The sequence below is a fragment of the Euprymna scolopes genome, chromosome 42 (genome assembly GCF_053919585.1).
Source record: "Euprymna scolopes isolate OS-2025 chromosome 42, ASM5391958v1, whole genome shotgun sequence".
Taxonomy (NCBI): Eukaryota; Metazoa; Mollusca; class Cephalopoda; order Sepiida; family Sepiolidae; genus Euprymna; species Euprymna scolopes.
In genome coordinates this window covers 43,285,875-43,295,659 of record NC_136523.1, presented here as the reverse complement: position 1 = coordinate 43,295,659, position 9,785 = coordinate 43,285,875, and positions in this window count along the sequence as shown.

The window sequence follows — 9,785 nt, the reverse complement described above, 5'->3', positions numbered from 1 at the left end:
GGGTCATCGATGTGTTAAAAACTTTTCATAATTAATAATGTACATAGCTAGTAAAATTTAAGAAGAAAAAAAATCTTTTTAGGTGTGGAGGGAGGGGATGTTCATGATCCCAAATTCTGCGACCTATTTTTTTATTTTATTTTTTTTTTTTCAGATTCCACTGAATGATGTTGACACATATTCCATTTTTAGAGGTAAAAGTACAGAATAGTTAACACTCACATACAAGATGCCATAAGTTTCCAGACTTTTTTCATATAGGCACTTTTATTGATAGTACACTCATGAACCTCTGTCCCGTTCATAATTAATCTCATCCAGCTGCAATGCACTTTTGTTCCAACAACATCTGGAAGGCCCTATAGAAGTTCTCTTGTGTCACAGCCTCTTTCATCTCAATAATCTCATAACGTCAGCTTCTAAGGTTTTCCTTGAGCTTAGGGAGTAACATCGTCACAGGTAGAAATGTCTGGATTATAATGAAGATGAAGAACCGTCCTGATGCCGATCTTGGTCAAATAGTCTGCCCCAAGGATAGAGCACCCTTGGGACAAACTTTGTGCAAATCTTCCGCATCTTCAGTTCCTCATGAATAATTATCTGTACAGTTCCCACACTGACATCAAACTGTGCACTTATTGTCTCTATAGACACATGACGGTCCTTATCCATGGAATTCTTTATTTGGCCAATCAACTCTGGTGCTCTGACTTCCTTACTCCTCCCACACCTCTCATCATCCCTCATAGACTCCTTGCCTTCCTTGAGGCTCTTATGCCACTCAAAAACTGATGCTCGATTAATGCAAGATGGTCCAAAAGCAGTCTGAAGCATTCCATGGCATTTTTTCCGAGTTTAAAACAGAATTTTATTATATATCATTCTTCTAAAGTGTCCTCCCGTTCAGATTGCATTTTTTTAATTCACCAGCTGTGACAATCAGGCTTTAGTTGAGTGTATTCCAATTCCTGCTGTAGCTGTTCATTTGAACCTGAAATCATAAAAATTGGTCTGCCACCTCATCAGATGTATAGCAATAGCATACTGAATTTACAATTTTGTACAAAAAAAGAGCGGAAACTTATTGAAGATACTTTGTAATATTCCCCCCCCCCCCGTATAATTTATATAAAATGCATTCAAATGAATTTCTCTTTATACGTGTGGAAACGATTTTTGATATTTTTGTAAACAATAAGAGTAGAGACTAGTTAGCATTCCATAACATAATTTATATAAAACGCATTAGACTAAGATTCTCTATTTTAGTGTGTGGAAACTCATAAATCAAAATAGTGATAGAACTATAGCCTTCATTGTTAAGATTTTATAGTAAAAAAATGAAAATGAAATTCTTTTCACATGATAAAATTAGTCATGTTCAGTAGAGAATTTGAGGCTCACCCAGAATTCCCCGGTTTTCACAAAAATAAGAAAAAATCATAAATAAAGAAAGAAAATATCGTATTCCAAAAATCATGCAAATTGATCAAGTAGTTTTATTTTTATAAAGAAAATAATTTTTAAGCAATGAATGGGAACTATTACAGAAAAAAATTTCATAAGTTTGAATTATATTGAATTATCTTCCTTAATTTTTTTTTTTTTTCAAAGGAGTCACCTTTTATCAAGGCCTGCAGGGGCCACTCGAGGATAATGGTTAATGAGTGTACAGTAGTCATTAGGACAATAGTGTAGCAATTATTAGTAGTGTAAATTTAGTAAATTGGATTATTTAAGGCTCATCAAGTACTTGTTTACATTGGACTTGAAGACGACGATATTGTAGTCAGCTGGAAAGTAGGGAATCTGAGTAGAGTTCCACAGGCGTGCAGTTCTAAGAAAAAAGCTTTGTTCATAGAATCTATGTTTAGGTTTAGGCACGGATAAAAAGTGGGGGAAATTGTTGATAGTGGTTTCAGATAGACGAGTGTACTTAGTTTGCCCCTTGTCAAGAGTAATACTAGCTGATGTACTCGTTATCTAACAGACGGCCATCCATTACGTAAATATAAATAAAGATGAAGAGTGGAAGAAATTATGGATAGTGGTTTCAGCTAGACGAGTGTTTTTCATGAATGTTTGGCAAGGGCGGGACCATAGATTGGAGCTCCGATGAGCACTTCCTGTGAAAATAATGATAGAGCAGAGACAGGCTAGCAACGTCTCTTTTGTGGGAAAGAATACGTTTTCTTTCCGTCACAGGTATATCATGCAGATTCGTCTTCATTTTCTATAAGAACCGACAATCTTATTCTGATGTGTTTTATATAAAATATTACTTTTTTTGTTTGTTAATTTGCAAGTCCTCAGTTGTAAACTATTCTGTTTTTTTACTCCTTTTTTTAAAAATTTATTTATTCACTAGATGTATGTATCCCGCATTGCCAGATCGAAACATATTGCCGGGCAGAGGATTTAATCATATACTATTTAACATACACCGTATATTTTAAATTTTAATTCTATTATAATTTTCCTGAAAGGGGATCACATGTTGGACTTAAAGAAGTGTAAAACGCATCCATCTCCAGCTATGAAAGTCAAACAGTCAAAGGGAAATAACTCTCATAGCTTAAATAAAGCTTACTTTCTGATGTCGGTTTTAGCAAATAATTAAAAATAATTTAAATTAAAAAATAAATAAACTTTAAAAAATACTCCTAAACAAAACAATTAAAACAATTTTATTAATTCAAACCATTAATAACAATAAGCTAATTATAACAGATTCGAGGGAAAAATAAATGAATATGCATCAAAAACAACAAAAACCTCCCGTCTGTAGTGGAATGAGGTTGAAACTGGATGGTAACATTCAATGCTGCCAAGTCTAAGCTTATTTCCTTTAGTCTATCTCTATATCTATAAAAGTGAAAGTGTCTGTTTGTGTGTGTGTGTGTGTGTGTGTGTGTGTGTGTGTGTGTCCATTTCCCTACGCAATAACTCTGTCAATTTTTAGTCTACGGACTCGAAATTTGATATACAGGGTACTGAGATTTGTGAAAATCGATGTGATCGGTTTTTGGCCAGAAATTTGGTGATTAAGGGGTCAAAGTTCAACGATTTGATCTTTGAGAACTCTACCAAACTCCTCCAACAACTTTGGCTCTACGCACTTGAAATTTTAGATATAGGTTCATTGGACATGGATCTAACTTAATAACTTGATTTGAGCCCAAAACAATAAATTTTAAGGGGTCATATAGGGGTCAAATTTAAAAAAAAAATTGACTGCTTTTTTTTTTTTTGCTCAACATGAACCTCAAAACACCCGGGCATCATGCTAGTATATCTATAAAAGTGAAATTGTCTTTGTATGTGTGTGTGTGTACATTTCCCTACCAAACTACTCTGTCAATTTTCAGTCTACAGACTCGAGATTTGATGTAAGGGGGTATTGAGATTTGGGAAAATCTTTTTAATCAGTTTTTGGCCAGGAATTTGGCTGTTAAGGAGTCAAAGTTCAACGATTTGACCTTTGAGAACTCTACCAAACTCCTCTGCCAATTTTGGGCCTAAACACTTGAAATTTTAAATGTAGGTTACTTCGACATAGATCAAACTTTTTAATTTGATTTGAGCCCAAGCCAATAAATGTTAAGGGGTCAAAATTGGGATTAAAGTTTTAAAAATTTTTACCTCTGCGGTCTCTATCTAATTATTCAGCCAATTTTTGGTCTAAACATTTGAAATTTTACATAATGTGTATTCAAACATAGGGCAAGCTTTTTGAACAGTTTTTGGGCGAAAATTTGACTGCCAAGAGGTCAAAGTTGAAAGAGTTGACCTTTGCAGACTCTATCAAACTTCTCTGCCAATTTTGAGTCTAAAGACTTGAATTTTTAGATGTAGGTTACCTTGACATGAATCAAACTTTTTAATATATATATATATATATATATATATATATATATATGCACATAAAGTTATGAACAGTACATAGGGCCCGAGCAAAGCCGGGCTTAACTGTTAGCATATATATAGTAATTACAAGAAATCTTCTCAACCACAGATTGCCGTAGTTAATGATACACTACCTGAAAATACTTCCCTCAAGTTTCTAGGCTTAACTTTCACAAGCAACATGGATTAGAACAAATACATCGGGGTAATTATATTGCTGTGAGGAAGGTGGGCTCTCTCTACCATGCTAGAAGGTTAGTCACACCTGAGAGTATCCTGTATCTCTAAAAAACACTATTCGTCCATGCATGGAATATTGTTGTCATATTTGGGCTGGTACATCTTCCACTAGTTTCTCGCTCCTCGCTTCAATAAAGAGTCGCCGACCTAATAGGTCCCGCATTGTCGACCAAACTCCAACCTCTGTCCCATCGCCGAAATGTACCATTCCTGCGACTGTTTTACAAGTATTTTAATGATAAGTGTTCGGACAAAGTTAAAGCTCTAGTACCTCCTTGACATGAATACCCCCCAACAAACCCGACAAGCAGCAAAATCCCCCCCTTCCACTGTTGACATCCGTAGATGCCGTAAAGCCTTCCACTCAAATACCTTCTTCTCTCAAACTGCTAGACTTTGGAATTCCCTCCCAGACCCCTGCTTCACTGACTGAACTGACATGCAGAAGTTCAAATGTAATGTGAACAGACATCTCGCTGTCCAACTCCTTACATAGTATCCCTGCAAATCTGTTCCCATATATAACAGTGGCACTGTGCCTTGTTTGGGGTGAAAAAGCAGTAAAAAAAAATTAGTTAACCCCTTTAATATAGATTTCCTTTGAATAAATAGTAGATATTAGAATCATGGTGGAATAATAGTGTTGTAGCAGTCGAAACTTGCTACAATAACAGGTAGGAGCAAATTCTCGCAGCTCAAGATTTGAAATCCATTTTCTCCTTGGCTTGTCCAATCACAAACCAGCTCTCAATCACGTGACTGAGTACATAAAAGGCGAAATCAGAAACTCTTCCTTCTCTTTCTCCTTGGCTTTCGCTGGCAGCAGACATTCGCCTGTGCCTTTAGCCCAGGCTAACATAAGTACCATAAGACAACATGGCTACCGTCAAAACTTGCTTCCACGTGCGTTTCATACACATACTTTTTCCTACCATGAGACACTAACTCTTTGCCCCATCTCTACTATCCGACGCACACTCCTACAAGATGTAAACGCATTAAACACTTTTCTCTCTCTTCCAACAGGCCTGTCGGATATCTAATCTATGTCCCCACACCAGAAACTCTTTCCACGACTACTATAAATACTTTTTTTTTCTTACTTTTGAAATCACGACTCTATAATAATATATACGAAATGTGGACAAATTAAAATATCATATTAAAGCGTATTTTACGCAAAGCCAAGCGCCCCCCCTTCCCCTCCACCCCCATCCTCCTCGTATCAGCTTAGGCAAAAGAGGTGGAACATCCCTGAACCCTCAGCCTAAAATAACCGAAAACGTCGATATCCATAAAACCCAACAAAAAAAAAAAAAAAAAAAAAAAACTAACATGCTGATTGGTTGATTCTTGATGAATTAGAGGTTTCACTTGCAGGGCAAAAATATAACTTCTTAGAACTGCACGCCTATGGAATTGTCTTCCGTTTTCCTGCTTTCCAGCTGACTACAATATGGTTGTCTTCAAGTCTAGCGTAAACAAGTTTTGATGAGCCGTTCCATATAAGTTAACAAATTTACTGAATTTCAATTACTAACGATTACTTTATTGTCCAATTTCTACTGTACACTCTTAAACCCTTATCCTCGAGTGGCCTCTTGGCCTTGATAAGTAGTGATGCCTATGTTACCCGTTACTAACGAAGATGACAAAGTTTTTTTTTTTTTTTAATGTTAAAATGAGATTTGCTTTCGTTGTCTTCATTTTTAACTAAAGTGTTTATAAGTCCGTTTTCATTATGAAAATAAATTTTTGAAATCAAATTAATCAAATTGTGAACAGACATACAGACAGATACACAGCTTTATTATAATAGATTCAAGGAGTAACTGTGATATTTAGTAATAATTAAAAGTAAATACAATAAATCAATTTGTAAAAAAAATGATCCTAAACAGAATAATAAAAACAATTTTATTACTAATAATAATAACATGCAACTAATTATCAAAATAGATTTTCTTTAGTGTAATATCCAAATTAGGTAAAACCTTTAATGTACCTATTTACAATGCCTCCCCACAGGACAGAGTTAGATACCAGGGTCGTTTTTTAATGTGGAGAAAAGGTACAAAAATAAAAATTGTCTCAGTCGTGAAGGATTTCTCCTCCACTGAAAGAGAACGAGAAATGGAAGTGCCGCATCTGAAGAACAGATGGTATTTATTTGCTCCCCCACTGAGCAAATTAGGCACAAGGCCGTTTTTAATGTGAGGTAAAAACCAGCTCCCCTAAAAGTAGGCAAAAAGGGGGCACTCTGGTTACCAAAAATAATAATTGTCCCAGTATAGAGGGTTTCCCCTCCATTGACTGGTACAAATTATCTTAAGTGCAGCATCTGCCGGAACAGATGGTATTTATTTGCTCCCCCACTGAGCAAATTAGGCACAAGGCCGTTTTTAATGTGAGGTAAAAACCAGCTCCCCAAAAAGGGGGCACTCTGGTTACCAAAAATAATAATTGTCCCAGTATAGAGGGTTTCCCCTCCATTGACTGGTACAAATTATTTTAAGTGCAGCATCTGCCGGAACAGATGGTATTTATTTGCTCCCCCACTGAGCAAATTAGGCACAAGGCCGTTTTTAATGTGAGGTAAAAACCAGCTCCCCTAAAAGGGGTCACTCTGGTTACCAAAAATAATAATTGTCCCAGTATAGAGGGTTTCCCCTCCATTGACTGGTACAAATTATCTTAAGTGCAGTATCTGCCGGAACAGATACTACACTTTGATCTTGACCAAATTCCTTTGATTAAATAATACAGGGTGACCCAAAAAACACAAAAGCTAAATAGAGGCCATCTAGAACATATGCTGTAGAACGGAGAAAAAAGGCCAAAGACCCTAGTGTTTTGATGGTATGTTTTGAATATAATAAACCAGTTATGACCAAAGTTTCATTTCATTCGGATAAAACACTAAAAAACGGGGCCTAATTAGAGTTGGGGCCCGTTTTGTTTTTTTTTTGGGGGGGGGGTCATCCTGTATATATCAAATCATGATGGAATAACAGTGTTTAAAAGTCTATTTTTAGTATGAACTTTTGTACATATTAATCTAATGGATCTAACTTAATAACTTGATTTCAGCCCTAAGGTAGTTAAGGAAGCCTATTATATAGAAAGGCATTACCGTACATATTCACACTTTTTAATATATACGTATGCACATGAAATTATGAACAGTACATAGGGCCCGAGCAAAGCTGGGCTGAACAGCTAGTAATTAAAATAATTATATTATTACAAACAATAATCTAATAACAATGATCTAATTATGAGAAAGTAGATTTTCTTTAATGCAATATGCAAATGAAGTAACTCCTTTAATGTAGATTTCTTTTCAACAAGTGAAGCATGCATCGTCCCCCGTGAATGCACAGTGAACGAGGCATAAAAAAACATGACTAAGTTCAGCATTTGCCCCCTCCCATATTTCGCATCAAAAGTCCCCAGGGGACGTCAAATCCAGGTGAAAATGAACAAACAGTGCAGTTTTAAGCCTTAACATATGTAAACTTGAGTTCTGCTCCATGCAAAAAAAAAAAAAAGAAATGACTAAGTCCATCATTTGACACCCTCCCCCCCCCCTATTAGCTCCTTAACATATTTAAATTTGAGTTCAGCACCATGCAAAACTGCTAAATAGACATACACAGAAGATTTGGGACAAATACGGTAAAATAGTCCCATAAATGGAGTGTTTTTATTAGCTCTAAAAGAACCCCTGGGTCACATCTAAGAGTTATCGCAATTATATACAAACAAAATTATATAGAAATCAGTTAGTTACAACTTTTCAGAAAGTTTTATAAAAATCCAAGGCATCAATTTCTTTTTAATAAGCACAAGAGTGTCAATTTTAGCCATTTTAACCCAAAAGGCACCCTGAGGTGTGTGTGTGTGGGGGGGGCAGAGTTCTCCTGGAAAATCCGTTCTGTTACTTTTTTACTCATATCATGTTTTTTTTTTTTTTTTTTTTTTTTTACACAGTGATCACCACTTATCAAGGCCCGGAAGCCACTCAGGGATAAGGGTTATTGCAAGTACATTACGTTAGTGAGGAGATTTGCTGAAGTGTTTACTTAAGGGGGCGGTTCATTAGGAATTTGTTAACGTTGGACTTGAAGACATCCAAGTTGTAGTCCGGAGGGAAGCAGGCAGACGGAACAGAGTTCCACAGGCGTGCAGTTCTAAGAAATGTCTGTGCAAAATTTAAAAAAATTCTAAGGTGTAGTTATTGAGAAGTGTGGACAGACGAACGGACAAGGGGTGGATTTACAGATCCGACCTCTTTTTGCCATGGGACCAATAAATAGAATATATAGAGAAATAACGTTGGAATATAATTGTATATAAGACCGTTTTCAGTATGAAAATTAATTTGTGAGACAGTGTACTTCAGGAAGTTTATATGCATGAATGCAGAAAACCCTTAATAAAATATGAATCTGAAGTACAAAAGGTTAATCGAAAACACAAAAGCATAGAGTAATTAACCAACACATCTTTGATGTCAAGTGCTCCTCTGAGCTCCAATCTATGGTCCCCAGGCCAGACTTTGTACACACATATTGACCTCTAATGGAAAAAAGAGATCCAGGTTGAACTTGTACAAACATATTAATCTCTGATGGAACAAAGAAAATACCAAGTTGAGCTTTGTACACACATATTGACCTCTAATGGAAAAAAGAGATCCAGGTTGAACTTGTACAAACATATTAATCTCTGATGGAACAAAGAAAATACCAAGTTGAGCTTTGTACACACATATTGACCTCTAATGGAAAAAAGAGATCCAGGTTGAACTTGTACAAACATATTAATCTCTGATGGAACAAAGAAAATACCAAGTTGAGCTTTGTACACACATATTGACCTCTAATGGAAAAAAGAGATCCAGGTTGAACTTGTACAAACATATTAATCTCTGATGGAACAAAGAAAATACCAGGTTGAGCTTTGTACACACATATTGACTTCTGATTAAACAAAGAAAATACCAGGTCGGACTTTGTACACACATCTTGATGGAACAAAGGGATCCAAGTTTGACTTGTACACACCTATTGACCTTTGATAGAACAAAGGAAGAAATTGTCAATAAAGGCAAGAGGATTGATTCTATAATAATACATACACAATCTGCATAATTAAAGTATTCTAACATTTGGGGAGGGAGGCATCGACAGTATCACATAATAAGGCTCTTGCAATAATTCTTTGAACCAAGTCACACAGAATAATTGACAGCATAAAAAGGTAACATTTAACGTGTCAATTTTAAATCGCAGCCTTTCTTTTTTACTTTTTTTATCATGAGTCAACACTTATCAAGGCCTGAAAACGACTTGGGGATAAGGGTTAATCAGTGTATAGTGGCCATCAGGATAACAGCATATTAATAGTTTTTTTGGTTTTTGTTATTATTTTAATCATCATGGGATCACCTTTTTGTTTTTATAATTTTTATTTTATTTTAGTATTTTTTTTATATTTCTTTCAAACATTCAGATACAAAACCTATTTAAGAACAATATACACTGGCCACCCTGGGTGACTTTGATCCTTTAAAATAAATATAAATTAAAATAATAATGAGTAAGTAATATGTGATCTCTGAATTTTAAATATAA